This window comes from Erithacus rubecula (genome assembly GCF_903797595.1).
Source record: "Erithacus rubecula genome assembly, chromosome: 14".
In the NCBI taxonomy this organism is placed as follows: domain Eukaryota; kingdom Metazoa; phylum Chordata; class Aves; order Passeriformes; family Muscicapidae; genus Erithacus; species Erithacus rubecula.
Window position 1 is genome coordinate 7565678 of NC_136666.1, and position 17153 is coordinate 7582830.

Sequence of the window (17153 nt, forward strand, 5' to 3'; positions counted from 1 at the left end):
TTTCATATTTTTATTAATAATGGCAAAAGAAAGAATATAAATTGTGCTAGGCACTTTACCTCCCATTCCTCTCCTTCAGCACGCCTTTAAAACCTTTCCATAAAACAGAATGTTGACTACGAAGAGACCAAACGTTAGACAGAAGTAGAAGCAAATAGGTCAACATAAAATGCTTTTAACTGAGAAACTATCTCAGATTTTCTTGTAATGAGTCACACATGCTACTGGTATTAACCAGTACATTTGAATACTCCAACCTAGGGTGTAAGACTAAGGAAACTATAGAGCACTTTGGGAAAAAAAATGTGTGGGGAGCATGAGTTCGTACGTGTAGGAGCTAAAGGCAAATGCTTGAATAATTTACAATCATAACATGCATGAAAATGAAACACTGTGACTTTAATAACTAGCTTTTTTCTCTCCTCTTAAACTCCAATTATTAGGCTATTGTGCTCCAGGCTAGCATATCAGGTGCTGATAATGAACACTCAGGCACAGGACTTTTGCTGAACAAATGAAAACTGTTCTGCTCAAAAGATTAATAAAGGATTATTTTCTTGTATATATATATATATATATATATATATATATATACACACACACACACTGAACAGAATGAAAGTTGTAACCAAAACTGGAATGTTAAAGTCTACTCAAGTGCTGTTAATAATGCAGAAATAGGTTTAGGAGAAAACATAACCTAATTAAAGGGTTCCAAAAGGCACATTAGTATGTGCTGGAAAAGGGATTTCTATATATGGAAACTATTTTATGCTTTACATTATCATTATAATGCAGAGTGTTAGACAAACAAACCAAGGATATGCATGGATGTCACACTAGAGCTTTTCACTACATTTATTGCTGTGATCAATGCACTGCACCGAGGTTATGGTTGAACTGCAGATGGAATATAACCTTAGCAAAGTAAAAAAGGGCAATCAAGAAAATAATGGTTGTGAGGTGGCAAAGAGGCTTTTCTGCAATAAAGCAATCACCGTCTCAAAGAAATCTTTGCAGGTGACAAGCTTGAAAAGGAACCTTTAGACCCAGAGTGAGGAGATCAAAGACCTTGCAAAATTCAGCTGCACATAACATGGAGGAGTCTTAAACATGACTAATACTCCTTGCAAACCTCGTTGGGATTTGAATACTGGGGCTGAAAGTTTTCAAGTCTTTTGTGAGCAGCTGAAATAAGGACGGCTGCTTTCCTGGGAGTCAGCAGCCCCACACCCAAGTGTGCTGCACTGCTGCAGCATTCCCAATCCCACCCCATATTCCCGATTCCTGCAGAGACTGCAACATTTCCAAACTAAACATTATGGACTGGTCAGCCAGCAATGAGAAGCTCATTGATGGGTCAGCAAGGAAAGGGAACAGAGACCCTCTGCACTCATTTTGCAGTCCTTCCACACTGATTCATCTCTATAACGTGCAGCCTTCCCCAAAGTGCAGAACCTCCAGAACATAATATTTATTGAAACTGAACATCAGATCAAAAGCTCCAGGCCTTCAACAGCACAATTTCATGAGCTCTGCCTCCTTAAGAAGCCAGGAGAAAAAAAATACAGCTACATGAAAAATAAATGAGCAGCTTTTCCTGACTCCAAAACCAGAAAATAATGACATGAAACCAAAATCAAATGCAGCGCTATCAGCTGTATTCCCAAATGCCAGCGTTAATTCTCCCTCTCCCAGCTCCCACAGACTAGTTAAACAAATGAGCCTGATAATGCATTTTGCAAGTGAAAGGCCTCCGAGTGGTAAAAAGTCAACTCCCTTACCAAAGGCCCTTAATGAAAATGCTGCAGCTTACTCCAGGAGTTTGCACTGAAGGGCATCAGCCTGAGCTCACTCCTGCCACAATTCCTATTTTCTCCTTTGATCAAAAGAGCAGCTCTGCACCACTAGCAATAGTCTGGGCTTTTAGATCAAAACTAACATCCCAATACCTGCAAGTCAAGTCAGCTCATGTAAATCACAACAGGCCAGTTTTGTCTGTGCACAGAACAGTCAGACTTTCTTTTGCAACTGGAAAAAAATCCTCTCTTTAAAACGTGCCTGTTATACCACATTTTCCCTGCACACCTGGGTTTGGTGTACAGCCACATTGTCATCCTGGTTATCCTCCTTCCACCCTCCGTGGCACTTTTGGAACCAGGTACACCTCTAAGATTTTGTGTCTCCTGGAGTAAGACCTGATTTTATTTGCAGACTGTGATAACCTCAGGAGAACTTTTCCCCTTTTCCCTGCTTGTCATTACTTTTTTCCTTCAAGTTTATAAAAACGAAAGCCTTAGGACTGAACGAGGGTGAAGGCGGGATGAATAACCCTCTTGCTTTAAACCAAGGAGAAAACCCTTAAAACACAAACTGCACGAACACAACATGTCTCCTCCCGCAGCACTAACGCCGCCTCACGAAATGGCGCCTGCCTCTGCAGACAGCTCAAAAACGCCCACGGCTCCTCGGGAAAATAGAAATGAAACTTCTTTTTGTTTGTTTGTTTTTTCCCCGCAAAGTTTTTATTTTTCTCTCGTCACATACAGCCCCGAGAGCCCTCCGCAAAGCCGAAACGCGGCGGGGAGAGTTCTCCTCCAGGCTCCCCTCGGCTTTGGGAGCCCCCCCGGCGCTGCTCCCCACGCGGCCGCGGGGCTGTGGGCTCCAGCCCCTGCACACTGTGAAATAAATGTGCCGATTCAGCCGCTATCGCCGCGATCTTGCCTTTCCAGAATTTTCTCCCTCCGCTTCCCAAATATAAAAGGAGTTTTTGTGCTGAACACGGTGACGGGCTCGGCGCAGAGCGCCATGTGGTATTTGGTTTCTCTACAGTACATGTTTTTATAATGAAGGGGGAAGGGAAGGAAGGGAGCTGCTCCTACCAGCATGCCAATAATCTGTTGCAAAGGGCTGGAGCGCTCAGAGCCAATTAGTGCTCCAGTTAACCATTTAACTGCGGAAACAAAGCCCTGGCAGGCCGCGGGATTCCAGATAGAAAAGGCGGTATGGGATCCCAGGGCATCGTGTTCGTACAGATTTTTTCAGATATGCATTTTTTCCTATACTTTAGTAATAAATACTTTTGACAGACAAACTGGCCACTGCAACCCCAGCATGCAGAGGTGGGACAGCTGTATCCCGCACACTCACACAGTTTTAGGAGAAGCTGGATGCGTTTCAGGATCAGTGCGAGCCTGTGGTGGAACGATGAAAGCCACCCACAGGAGGTGCATTTCCCATATGGATATCAGGGCCCTGCCACAGGAACAGCAAATCATGCTGTCCATGGCGGGCTGGGAGTGCTGCTCTGCCCAAGAATGTGTCCCTGTAACATCCCTGGCAATGCTGCTGTGCGTGGAAAAACACCCTAAGGTGCGACAAGCTCTGGGAAAGCAATGGCAGAGACTGTCTCCCTCTAAATCTGTCTTCCTCTCCATCATCCAGACAGCACTACCCTGCACCAGTCTTGTTTTCTCAACCCCTTAATCATATCAGAAAAAGACCCCCCTCCCAAAAAAAAAAAAAAAAAAAAAAAAAAAAAAAGTCTTTTCTTTATTCTGCAGTATAATTTGTTATAAATCTTTAAAGCCTGAGGCCAGCCAGCTCGTGAATTGTTGTGTACCACTGAACAAGCCAGGGAAGAAGATACAGAGGGAATTCTCAGCCTCTATCTTTTTCTCTGGGGACAAGTCAGAACATTGCCAGAGAGCACAGACAAATTAGTCCTAATGGACAGCAACAGTAACCTGCTCCTGCTTGACCCAGCGGGTCAGTAAACCTATTTTTGTCCTTTTTTATCCCATGACGTACCAACGACTATTGGATCAGACTCCCAGGGATGCCAGGAGGACCAGCAGAATTTGTACAGCTCAATGAAATGCCCAGGGTGCCAAAAGCAAGCTCTGCACCCCAGCTCAGCAGCCCTGGCAGACTTTACTTGCTTGGGCGGGGCCGCAGCAGCACTGCAGGTCTGCTCCCACCCCAAGCAAGCTCTGCAGTGCACATGGGAGGCATATTCCAACATCACTACCTTCCCTAAAAGATGAGTCAAATTTCCCTAGTCGCCATGGAGAAGGTCCAGTGCCCGTGAAAGTTGCAGGTTTCCCCGCCTGAAGTGCTGCACCAAGGCTGACACTGTAACACATCTCACTTTTAAACTCTAGGAAGGATCCTGACAAAACTTCACATTCAAATTAAAAACACTGGGGACCAGGGAGAGGAAACATATGGGTAAGAAACTAGCAGATTATTTAGGCATGTGAGCTGTCAGAGCACAGGCAATACAAAAGCTCCCTTGTTCCTGCTGCCTCCCACAGCTGCATTCACTAAATATATCCCGGGCTGAGAGCTGCATTTCTCCTCCCCTTCCTCAGCCCAATCGCGTTTGCACAAACACCACCCAGGTCCCTTGGGACAGGCAGTGAGGCAGCAGCGATGCCCTAGTTACAGACGGCATGAACGACACGAGTGACTAATCATGGCTGCAACAGGGTGAAATTGTTACATCCACACCTTTTTTTGGACAGGGAGTCCATGCAGCTGAACCATATTTAACTTAAACTCAGGGTTGTTTGTCCTCTACAAGGATGCACCCCATTTGTGTGACAGAATCAGCTACTGGAAGTTACTCCCATCAGATGATTTTCAATAGTTTATGGAGAGGGAAAATAAAAAACAGCAGAAGAATAGCCACCTCTGTTAAAACATAATTAACTGAATCCACCTCCTGGCAGATGTGGAGGACAGCAATGCTCTTGGGGACTGGCTGTCCCCCAGAGTTGTACCCAGTTTTACCTTCCATCAAGTCTCTGTGGTGCATTGACTGATCGTACATACATTTGGGGCAGGGGGAAATGATATGCCTGAATTTGCATAGGACTGAGGTGCTTCCCCATCCCCCCCCCCTCCACCTCCATCTGGCTCCTCGCATTTCCCCCATCCACACTTTGCATCCTTTACCCTCAAGGACACGTCCTTTGGCCTGGCACAACAGAGCCTTGGTCCCAACCATAGCCTTGAGACCCTGCTGCAATCACAGCAACAGAGGGAAGAGCTGCCTCGTCTCATACAGCAAATTCTACAGTACATCAAATTGTGCCAGGGGAAAAAAAAGTCATCTTGGTGTCTTTCCTCACTTCCAAGCTGTGAACCAGCAGGGATTTTGACCCTCCTTGGTCTCTTTTTCTTCCTTTCCTCACAGTTCCCCATTTCTTCAACACCTCCGGTTCCACTAGCAGTGAAGCGAATTTGACAGAATCTGGTCAATTTTTCAAGCTTTCTCATTTTAAGAAGTCAGTGGGAGCACACTATCTTGCAATCAAACCTCACAGGAGGGAGAATTAAGTATCTCATGCGTGACCTTAATCCGTAGGATTTTGCAGATAGTTTCTCTTGTAATCTCGGTACCCGGTGTTTATTATGAATTCAAAACATATCTGTAGCCCCGGAACATTTTGCGACAAAAAGAGCACAAATTCATTTTGATATAATTATACAGTCATACCAGTCACATGCTTGCTATGGAATAAATATAAATACTGGGCTTTTGGGAGTAACTTGCAGATTTACAGTGTAAAAAAAAAATCACCCTAAAAAAACCTGAAACCAAGAACGAAACCATCTATTATATATGGAAAGAAAGATCAGGTTTAGATGTCAAATTGCAGTCGAGGAAGATGGCACAATTATGTATTAAGTCTTTTATATATTTTTTTCAATCTGCAAAACATAAAAGAAAGAACTGAAACTGATATTTAAGAACCTTCATAAAGTAATGACTTAATTTTTTAAAGTAGGAATATCATTTAAGGCATTTTAAAACCTTTGAAATCAGATAATTCATTCACAAAATGGCCACAGGTCCCTAAGTTAAAATCGCTGAAAGCTATAAAAGTTAGAAAACTGTCCTCTGGGTTTTGTGTCTTTCCAGCACATTTTTTCTTTGCTTTTCTTGCCTTCCTGAAACAAAATGACCTGAAAGACTGTTCTAATTTCGTCGTTGGAAATTGCCTCTTTTAATTAGGGCCGATGCTGTTCAAGAGCCACACCCCGCCGCACTGTTGGTGCTGGGGACCGGCCGGGGGATTGCCTGCTCTCATCTCCTAAAGCCTTCAGGATCCTAGGGATTTTGGACCGCTCGTGGGAAGGTGTAGTCCCATCCTGTGCTTTTAAGAAGGGAATAAAAAACCAGATGTTAAACCTGAGCCCCGGCGTAGCCACGGGAGTGTGAGTTACCTTCAACAGCACTGCAGTTCTAAGAGCAAACAAAGGCGTAAGGGGTTGGGATGGAAGGTTTCATTCCTCAAAGAAGGCGGTGACTCACCCACATTCCTCACTACACAAACAAGGGAGGCAAACCCTCCTCTGTGGATCCTCCACATTTTCCTGTGTGGAGCAAATCCCAAGCAAAGGCGGCTGTGGTTGTGTGTTGTACAGCACAGGGCAGATGTATTTTGGAAAGGGACCCTCTTTCGCACACCTCTCTGTTTATGTGCCTTCTTGAAAAAATAAAGAGTTCCCAAGTACTGCTTTTCACTTCTGAAAACACACTGAAAAGGAAAAGGGCTACTACTAACAACCGATTTTTAAGAGCCAAACCCAGCTTTTCTTAGATACGTTTTTTTAATACTAAGAGGGAGTAGTTTACTTTAAAAAATACAAACGAAACCAAATCCAAGGACAGATAAAACAAGTCAAAAAGTTCACTGAGCAGAAAGCCAAGCAGTGTGTAACATGGATAAGGTGCTGTTTCTTCCCATCAAGTTACCCATATGGGAAAATTTGACCTTGGGATGTTGAAACTCACCCTCCCAAACGTCTGCTCAGTCGTTCCCATCAGACAAGGCACACTTGGATGGAGGAAAAGCATGTTCCAGGTGATGGATGGCATGTGGCCAAGCTGCTGAACATGCCCTGCTCCACCCTTCCTGCATGGCTCTCCCGGAGGTGGGGAACACTGTGCAGGTCCCAGATGGTCGGGGCATCAACCGAGCTGCTGGGTGGCAGCAACAGAGCCCTCGGCAGCAGGGATGAGGAGGAAGTGGTGGAAAGACTGGGTGTGAGGAAACAGGAGCAAAAAGGAGCGCAGAAAGCAGAGAACGTTGCTAATTTGTGAGAGAAACTGCAGGAAACCAACATCTCTTAACTGTAAACCTCAGAGAGGTTGTGCTTAGGAGACACAGGTGTCAGGGTGACAGGGCTGCAGGGCAGGCTGTGCCTGTGACCAGGAGAAAAAAAAAAAGCCACAATCCAAGTGGAGCTCCTCAGGGAGTGGGGCTGGGTAGGTGGGCCCCTGTGTAGCTGTGCCAGGGCTCTGTTGGATGAGGTTTGTTCATCTGTGCAATTCAGGATGCCAGAACGCCACCACAAAATTCCCCTCCATGAAGCCAAATTAAGGTTGATGCTCAGTGTGCTCTACTTTATACCAAATTTTTCGATTCTCAGGTTTCCAGACAGACAAGACACCCCAAAGTAATCATTCATTCCTCCCGGGGAGCAACTCCTGAGGGTTCCTGGAGCTGCTGCAGAAGGGAAGTGGCAGCATTACCTAAGTGGGGGGGACTTGTGGGGTGCCACACTTGTTTGTGTGACAACTACCAGTTTAGTTTGTCTGCTGATGCTGGGAGAGACCTTGGCACCATGGGCTGCTAGCAGCACCACAGAATGCTTGTTAATGACAAGTATCAAGCCTCAAACAGGTAAAATAAGCTGTCCTGGAGCTGAAGCCATCATGGAAATGCCTGTTGCACTGACGCTGCTGCCATACTCAAAGCTAAGCCCCAGCAAGTAGGAGCAGCACACAGACCTGCTCCTCCTGCTGCTGCAGGTTCTGCTGGTGGCATTTGAAATATTTTAGGTATTTCAGACTACTCTTCTGTCAGGGCTCCAGAGCTTACAAAACAAAAAAAAAAAAATAACCTGCTTATCAACTTGCAGAACAACAGCGATCCGTCTGGTTCATTAGACGGAAAGAACAAGAGCGGGGGAGGATTTTGCTGACAGTATTTCTACCTCCATTAAGTGACTGTTATGATCAGAGCAACGGCAAACAAACATCACGAGCTCATTACAAGATATTTCCTTGCGCAAAGGAAGGGAAACCGCCACAAGAGACGGAGTCTATGCATATTAATTTATTATTATTATTATTATTAATATTACTACTACTGCTGAGGATTTTGGCTGGCTCGTGCTGTTTGGAAAGCCGAGTTCTGTCAGGCTCCTTGAGAAAAGCAGGATTGTCCCCATCTTTGGGCACGAAACCCCAGCTCAAATCCCTGCTCGGGAACAAAGGTGCTTCCCAGGAGCCTGGCGCGCCGCCGGCATGCCGAGCGCGTAGCCAGGCAACCACCGCCGGATCGGGGCTTGCCATGCTCCAGCCTGCACAAACAATTCCTGCCACGTAGGCAGGACCGCGCAGGGGAATGGAAAATTACTGCAGGCTTTTTCTTAAAGGGCGAGCACGGCCGCTGGCGGAGAAGGCAGAGCCGCGTCCCCGTGAGCAGCGCGCCCCAGGGCCAGCCCGTGTTCCCTGCAGTGCGTCACCGCGCCGGGACATTAATACACTGAAATAACATTTGCATGCTATTCCAGCCGGCTAGGGGATCAGGAACGTAAAGCAGCGAGTGAGCTGCGAGGGAAGGGGGGAGCAGAGCAGCCGGGGATGAGCAACCGAGGGCTGCCGTTCTCGAGATGCTCTCCACCCGGCTCCAACACGGCACCCTTAGCGCAGTTCGTAGGGGCTGATTCCAAAATAACCCTGCTGATGCCAAAATAACCCTCCTGCGCTTGGCAACCGCAGTGTTTTAACTGCCCGGCACATTCCTGCAAGGCTGCAGGAAGAAAAAAAAAATCCATTAAATAAAGAGCAAACTTCGGTAGCGGTTACGCTGCTATCAGGACAACAGCAATTAAAAAAAAAAAATGGCCATGTTTACCTCCATTTCTGGTGTAAAAGAGAATTTAGTTGATAAGGTAGCATTGTGCTTGCCTAGCTTTTAATATCAAGTAAAAAAAACACCCCGCAAATAGCTACAGGAGCACCAATCAGCCAGTTCGAGCCACTGCACCTCTGAAAATCAGAGATATGCGGACTTACTGGTTGGGCGGGGCGGGATGTGCCCGCTGAGCACGCCGCAGCTGCCCAAAGACGGCAGAGATGGCACAGCACCAAATGGTGCTCTTCCCAGCCTTCCGAGTAGCTCCTGTATCCCTTACAAGTTTAATTTCGTCTCCTGCAGGAGCAGACCACACTGCCTGTTCTTGGGATACCTATGGGGAACTGTGCCCAGCCTGCAGCAAAACGCAGACCTGCTGCTTTTGCTTTTACCTTTTTGCTCACTGCATGCAGCTCCTGGTGTGGCTCAGGATCACAGATGTTGCATGCCAGACTGGTTCTAGGTCATCTCCTGTAACAACAGTGCTTTTGTTCTTCCCTATCTTAATGTGTTAACTCGCCTGTTTTTTCTCAGATAAGCACTATTTAAAGCCACAACCCAAATCTTTTTTCACTCTGTTGTAGCCAGCAAATGAAAACAAAGCCCCTGCACCAAGTTAGGGGACTACTTTGTAATAGAAACTTCCTCTCCCTTAAATAGAAACCTTTGTTGTGAAGCTTTTCATTGCAAGCTCCACAGGGAAAGTCATTATATTTAATAGAGGTTGACCTCATTTTGTAGTCTTCGATATTAAATCTTATAAGAGGGAAACGTAATTAGAACCGGTAAGTTCTCAACAAAGATACACAGTACTTGTTGCTGTTTCCCTCTTACCTAAGGATTAATTTAATACGGTTTGGAAAGAGTAACTTGAAACAGCTTTTGGCAGATAAGTGAACTCAAAGTAAAACGCAAAGATCTGGTTTCCAAGAAGCTTTTTACAAGCTGTACAGAGAAGTGAAATAAAACCCTCCAGCAGCACACAAGGCTTCCTGCAGAGCCTCCCTGGAATAGCTGCAAACCTGCATTTCGGTGAAAGCTAATCTTGGTTGGAGGCTGGGGTTACATAAAGACATCTTGCCTAGAGAACCCGTGGTCAGGCATGGACCTGCCTCTGCTCGGCTGGAGGGAACTGAGGGAATTTTCTGCTGCATTTCCAAGGCTGTGCTCTGAGACAAAGAAAGCAAAAGGGGTTTCGTCTTGCTCAACACAGACAAGGGAGGGAATGCAAAGATGCCCCAGCTTTGTTAGGTTTGCTAATGCAACCTGGGTTTCCACACAGTGGACACTGTTGTAACAGCATAATGGTTAAACACAGCACCACTAAAGGGGGCACCACTAAATAAACAAACACATTTTCCATAGAAAGGGAGGGCAAGGCAGTGAACGACATGCTGCATGTGCCAGGGACTCACTGAGCCCCTGTGTTGGGGCTCTTCACCTTAACGTGATTGGAGTTTAAAACATCTCTTCACAACCTACTTTACAAGTAACCCCATCACTTTTCCAAACTGTAGAAGTTTGCTTGAAGTACACATTTTCAATTTGTTTTCCCAGCTCTTGTGATAGCCCCACTGCTCTCCCACCTCCTGAGCATCCCTTGCATTCCCAGCGCTCTGAGTCCTGCTGGCAAAGTGTCACCTTCCTGCTGAAACACTCATTATGTAAAAAGAACAATTTATTGTTAAAAGGCCCAGGCTCCCTTAAATTTTCTTTTCAATTCTGTGGTTTGCACGAATATTTCTGCTTCAGCAACCCTGAGAACTTCCTGATTTCTGCACAGTTCTTCCCTCTGCAAAGAGCTGACTGCTTTAAACTCAGTTTTGGACTTGCTTTCTTGAAAAATCAGATAAATGGTGCTGTTCCCAGCTGAAGCACTTTCACATGGTGTTAAACAGAAGCTTCTTTTCTGTAGCCCAGCTCTCCAGGGTCAGTGCTGTGTGGGGCAGGGTGGTTGCTGCCCACACCTGCAGTGGGTTTGCTCTGCTGTGTGGTTTGGAGGCAGCTCCTCCAAAAACATCACCAGAAACTCCCCAAAGCCCACAGCATGATGCCTTCAAGCACCCAGCTTTTTGTTTCTCCTCCCTGGGAACAGATTTCCACTCCACACAAGCAAAAGGAATCACAGTCATGAAAGATATGTGAGGAACCAAGAGTGGGACCACAGCAGCCTGGGACAGTCCTGGATGGGTGGGCTGTGGGGCTTGGAGAACATTTTGTGGCCAGCAGCTCTCCTTGAGGACAGGACATGACATAGATAAGACACCTTTACCCTCCCACAGTACTTGGCCTCCACCCTCAGCAAGGCCAGGGCTATTCTGGTTTAGCTGGTTTTTCCTGCCTCCTATTTTAGATGTAGAGTGTTATTAAATCACACCCAACAATTCCCACCACACCTCAAGCAATTAACCCTATCCCATGGCAGCGCTGGCTGGGCAAGCCCTGGACAATGTCCTGGGATTCCCACAAAGCCGAGAGCAATTTTGCCACCCCGTTCAGTGTGAGGAAGGTTGGGCTTTTTGCGTTTATTTTTGGAGCAGTAAGCTATTTTCAAAGAGCCTTTCTGTCGGGCTTAGCCGTGTATGAGCTGCCAAGTGAGCTCTGTGGGCACCATTAGCTGGGCTGCCCTGTGCTGAAGTGATGTCAGCACTTCCATTACAGCACCTTTCCCCTGCTCCAGCCCCCTTTTAAGTGGAACATCAAAATCCAGTTCTGGCAGAAACACTCGGGCCAACAAAGAAAACAGTCAGCACTCTAACCTGATCCTTGCTAAACGTATCTGGCTGGGCGGAGAAAGCAGGGATTTAAAATATATTTCTCCCTCCCACGCCTAAATCATGAATTTTAAAATCCAGCTGTACTGCACTCAAATTACTCACGGAAATTTTTTTTTAGTTTTTTTTTTTTTTTTTGGTAACTTACCCATGGTAAATGGAGAAGTGATCCTTTCCCTCCTCAGCCTCTTTGTAAGGCACTTGATTAAAAGTTTCCATTGTCAGTCCTGCTAATGAAGGCCACAGCTAATAGTCATTTTAATTGGGCACAAATCCATTGTAGTGCTGAGGGAAGGGGCGGATGTCCTTCTCACCACCCTTGGTGACACACAGCCACCCAGGGCGCTGGGGCAGGAATTAATTCAGCTGACGACTCTCCAGGAGCTTCCAGCCAGCTCAGCCCTGGCTGAAACCACCCGACAGCAGAGCAGGGGCACTGCTGGGCTGGGACAGAGCAGATGGGGCTGGAGGGAAGCAGGAGTGCTCATAGAACATGTTTTTGAATAGCTGGCTTCTAGATCAGCTGCTGCTCAAGGACAAAGCAGCTCCTTCTCTTGTGGGGACACTCGCTATTGAGTGGCCATGCTGTCAGCCAGACTGATAGATTCATCCAGGCTCAAACTCCTTATTTTTCCTTTTTTCTTGACTTTTCAGCTGGATCAGTTCCATGAGCACAAGAGCCAGCATGCACAGAGTGGAGATAGGGTGCTGAGACAGAGAAATGCAAGATGCCTGCAGCCAGCAGCACCAAGGACTTGGGGAAGTTTGTCTCTGAATCACAGTGTGTGCACCATGAAATCAGCAGGCAAAGAGAGACAGCCCATGGCCTTCTCTGCATTGTCACCCCTGATGTTAGAGGAACTGCAGGAAAATGACCTGTAAGAGGAAGCCTACCAACCCTTTCACTTCTACAAAGAAGTTACCCCATTTCTGGTTTCAATATTTATACATTTTCTAAGCTCAGCATGTATTCCTGTGTTACCCTAGAAAAGACAAAGCCTGGAAACAGGTCAGACTCCAGATAACAGGAGCTTGGTCTGGTGTGACAACATCTGCAGCTCCAGATTTGCTGAGGATATTTGGGAGATGCAGAAGGTCGAGGTTCTGTGGAGTAAGGCAAGACAGCAGCCAGTCCAGCCCAGCCCTGCCATCCTGCTTTCCTGGGAAGGGAGTGCTGTGCTGCACGTTCTGGCAGTGCCTGCTAAAACACTTGAAGCTCCAGTGGCACAGCCAGCTGCCCCTGAAAGACATGTTTTAGAACTGAAGAGAAGTTCCTGTGTGTCTCCTGAAAACTCCTTCTCCCACTTGACCCCCAGAGAGTGGGGGTAGGAAGGCTGTGAGCGTGCCATCTGCCATCCTGCTGGAGGCAGTGCCTTTCAGCCCGCTCATTAGTGTGCGTGTCACCACACCACTCACCCTCTGCGTGCTGTGGGAAGCGATTCTTGTTCACAGTGCAGCTTAGTAATACAGGGCAGAGATTTACAGGAAATGAGGCTTTACTTCCTGCTCATGGAGAGAATCATGTCCCATTTGTCTGATTAATTCTGGAGGAATATGCTAACGGATGCACATTCCACTGCAGGACACACATAATGCCAAACTGCCACCCCTGAGAACACTTGAAAGGGGACGTTGGTATTTTGGCTGCTGTGTTCCATCTCAAGTCCCCAGCAGGCTGGGTCAAACACTGGTATCCCAGTGCTACCCTGCTGTCAGCATGGCTGTGCTGGTGAATGGTCCTTTTCCACCCAGGAGCTGCAGTTTTCCCTGTGCCACCTGCTGCAGTGCAAGGGGCATTTGGCAAAGCTTTGCTGTGACTTGCACCTGGCTAGAATTCCAGCTCCCCAGGGAAGAATGACACATTATCCCAAGTAAACAAAAACTCTTTCATGGAGAAATGAATGTCAATACCAAAGGTGAGTGAGAGATTAAAGTAGTGCTCAGAGGACACTGGGTTTCCCTGGGGACTTTGATTTCACCTCTCATGCTGTGGTTTGGCTCAGCACTGGAATTTATTCCTGTTAAATATGTACCTAATGAGACCAGTGACCTCCTGGGAGAGTTGCATCAATTTTCATTGCAGCTGTTCCAGCTTCTGTTAGAGTTTCCATTAAAGAACTGGTTAATATGAGGCTCACTGGTCCCATTTCCTTCTTCTAGCTGAGTCTGGGACTGCTCCAGCCCCTAAACATTAACCTGCTTCTGGCTGGGAGATTTGCACAGGCAGGTCTAGAACTCAGTCCTGTTGTCACTGTGAAATGCTGAGGTCCCCTGTGTGCCTCATGGAAGTAACTATGAAATAGGGAAGAGATTAAATCAGTCCTGAAATGTCATTTCTCTGCCTGAACTCTTTGCCCAAAGCTGAGAGGTGAATATGGCTCTCTGTTTGCTGAGAAACAAAACAAACCCTATGGTTTTCCCCATCTGTTTATGAGATTGAAATGTAAGCTATGGCTTTAAGGTATGTATTGTAGGCTTTCTTCTTTAAACACATAAATATTTTATCAGTGAACATTCTATTTCAGGAGTCAGGCATGAGCTCACTCCAAAGGCTGTTGCAATTGTGAGTTGTTGCAATTTTGAGTTAAGCAGTCATTTGGATTGTGCAATTTCCTAGTGTTTGAGAATATCCCAACAGAGAAGAAACAACAGAAAACGAAAAATGTTGTTTTCTTCATCAAATCGATACCAGTAGACTTCTGAGGCAAGGATAAGGATTTTTTTCAAGGATTTTTTATAATATCTGCTTGTTTGTTTTCTGTCCAGCACCACACCAACCACAACAGGGTACAAACAGCTGGTATATAGGGCAAGGTCAAACCTGAAACCCAGCCAAAACCAACACAGAGTGTGAAAAGGAAATACATCTTTGTCACATACTGCTTTGTCCACTGCAGTAAATTGGAAATGAGACTTTCCTATTGCCAAGGAAAAAAAAAAATCCCCACAAGAAAAATAAAGTAATGAAAGGGCTGCTAAAATCTGTTTTATTCAGGGTGTTAACATCCAGGAGAATCGAACTACATCAGATATTTAAGTTAAATATTTAGGAAGAAATAAAGCAAAAATATGGGAGAAAATACAACTAAGCTCCCACAGATCCATTTGGGGATCCCAGAGGACAAAAGTAGGAGAGCCCTATTTTACCACCCAGCAGCAGCAGCGTGAAGTCCTTAAATCTGGGGCCTGTTACATCAAACCCTAATCTATTTTAACACCCCTATATCAAACCCTAATCCGCTCTAATGACCCTAAATGAAACCCTAATCCGCCTTAACACCTTGCCAGTGGCAGGGCATTGCCCTTATCAGTGACTGGAGCTAAATCCCAGTCACAGCCATTCCCAGCAAAGCACAGCCAAGGGTTCTCATGGAGCACATGGGGCAGTGGTGAAAAGGCACCTCTGGAGTGTGCTGAGAGAGGGATTTGGGGGTGCTGCTGGGTGTGAGACTGGACATGAGAGGCTGGACATGACCCGGCCATGTGTGCTGGCAGCCCACAAAGCCAAACACATCCCAGTCTGCACCCAGAGCAGCGTGGGCAGCAGGGGAGGAGGGGATTCTGCCCCACTCAGGTGAAACCCCACCTGCAGAGCTGCCTCCAGCCCTGGGGACCCAGAAAGGACATGAAGCTGTTGGGGCAAGTCCAGAGGAGGCCACAGAGGTGCTGCCAGGGCTGATGTACCTCTGCTCTGGAGACTGGGAGAGAGATTTGGGGATGTTCAGCCCGGAGGAGGCTTCAGGGACACCTTAGAGCCCCTTCCAGTACCTAAAGAGGCTCACAAGAGGGATGGGAACCAACCTTTTAGCCTGTCGGGATAGGACAAGGGGAAATGATTTTCAGCTGTAGGAAGGTCGATTTACACTGGATATAAGGAAGGTTTTTTAAAACGAGGATGGAGAAACTGGCACAGGCTGCTCGTAGAGGCGGCGCACCCCCATCCCTGGAAACATTAAAGGCCAGGCTGGATGGGCTTTTGAGCAGTGTGGTGGAAAGTGTCCCAGCCCAAGAAAGGTTCCTTACAACGCAAACCTTCCGCGATTCTGTGGTTCAGAGCAGCGGCAGCTCCGCGTAATTCTCGGGATCGGCGCCTCCCTCTCCGGGACCGATGGAAACCGGCAGAGGCTGCCCTCGCGCGGCGGGACCGGGCCGGGAGAGAGCCGAGCATCCCCGCTCCGGGACCGGGCCGGGAGAGAGCCGAGCATCCCCGCTCCCCTCGGGAACCGGGCCGGGAGAGAGCCGAGCATCCCCGCTCCCCTCGGGAACCGGGCCGGGAGAGAGCCGAGCATCCCCGCTCCGGGACCGGGCCGGGAGAGAGCCGAGCATCCCCGCTCCGGGACCGGGCCGGGAGAGAGCCGAGCATCCCCGCTCCCCTCGGGAACCGGGCCGGGAGAGAGCCGAGCATCCCCGCTCCGGGACCGGGCCGGGAGAGAGCCGAGCATCCCCGCTCCCCTCGGGAACCGGGCCGGGAGAGAGCCGAGCATCCCCGCTCCGGGACCGGGCCGGGAGAGAGCCGAGCATCCCCTCTCTGCTGGGGAACCGGGCCGGGAGAGAGCCGAGCATCCCCGCTCCCCTCGGGAACCGGGCCGGGAGAGATCCGAGCATCCCCGCTCCGGGACCGGGCCGGGAGAGAGCCGAGCATCCCCGCTCTGCTGGGGAACCGGGCCGGGAGAGAGCCGAGCATCCCCGCTCTGCTGGGGAACCGGGCCGGGAGAGAGCCGAGCATCCCCGCTCCCCTCGGGAACCGGGCCGGGAGAGAGCCGAGCATCCCCGCTCCGCTGGGGACCGGCCTTCCCTTCCCTTCCCTTCCCTTCCCTTCCCTTCCCTTCCCTTCCCTTCCCTTCCCTTCCCTTCCCTTCCCTTCCCTTCCCTTCCTTCCCTTCCCTCCCTTCCCTTCCTTCCCTTCCCTTCCCTTCCCTTCCCTTCCCTTCCCTTCCCTTCCCTTCCCTTCCCTTCCCTTCCCTTCCCTTCCCTTCCCTTCCCTTCCCTTCCCTTCCCTTCCCTCAGAAAGACAACAATATTTTCATCCGATCTAATTATTTAATTTTTAAATTTTTAATAGGAAATTCAGTATCACTGTGGCTCTGCCTTGCACAGCTTTTAGAATTCTGTAAACTTCTTGAAAATAGGAATTTTTCCCCCCTGCAGCTCCCTAAGGGATGTGACAAGTGTGCTCTCCCTGTCTAATGCCAAGCCCCTCCAAAAGCTGTTGTGTTTAAGAGGGTGTGTTATTTCTTCTTGGACCAAATGAACACACACCCCACATGGAAGCTCGTTTCACTATTAGATTATAGAGCATCACTAGATATATTACCCCAAATCACTGCAGTTAAACAGCCTGTGAAATTCCTGCAAGAAGAGGAGAGAACACATGAGGACAAAATGGTGAGCACAGCTTTTCCCTGGCATTTTTAATGCCTGCAGCAAGTGTTGGTTCCCCAGC

At 47.8% G+C, this 17153-nt stretch overlaps 1 protein-coding gene across 3 annotated transcripts in view; it reads right to left on the minus strand.

Moving 5' to 3' along the window:
• Positions 1-9404, minus strand: part of CHD2 (chromodomain helicase DNA binding protein 2) — an 87052-nt gene extending 77648 nt beyond the window's left edge. The window contains exon 1 of one of the 3 annotated variants that reach the window (XM_079318160.1): positions 9329-9404. The gene's annotated coding sequence lies outside the window, so the exon portion shown is untranslated. Of the gene's footprint in view, positions 1-6805; positions 7070-9097; positions 9216-9328 lie in introns of those variants that run through there. The other 2 variants (XM_079318161.1, XM_079318159.1) reach the window with 2 other exon arrangements.
• Positions 9405-17153: the final 7749 nt, after the last annotated feature.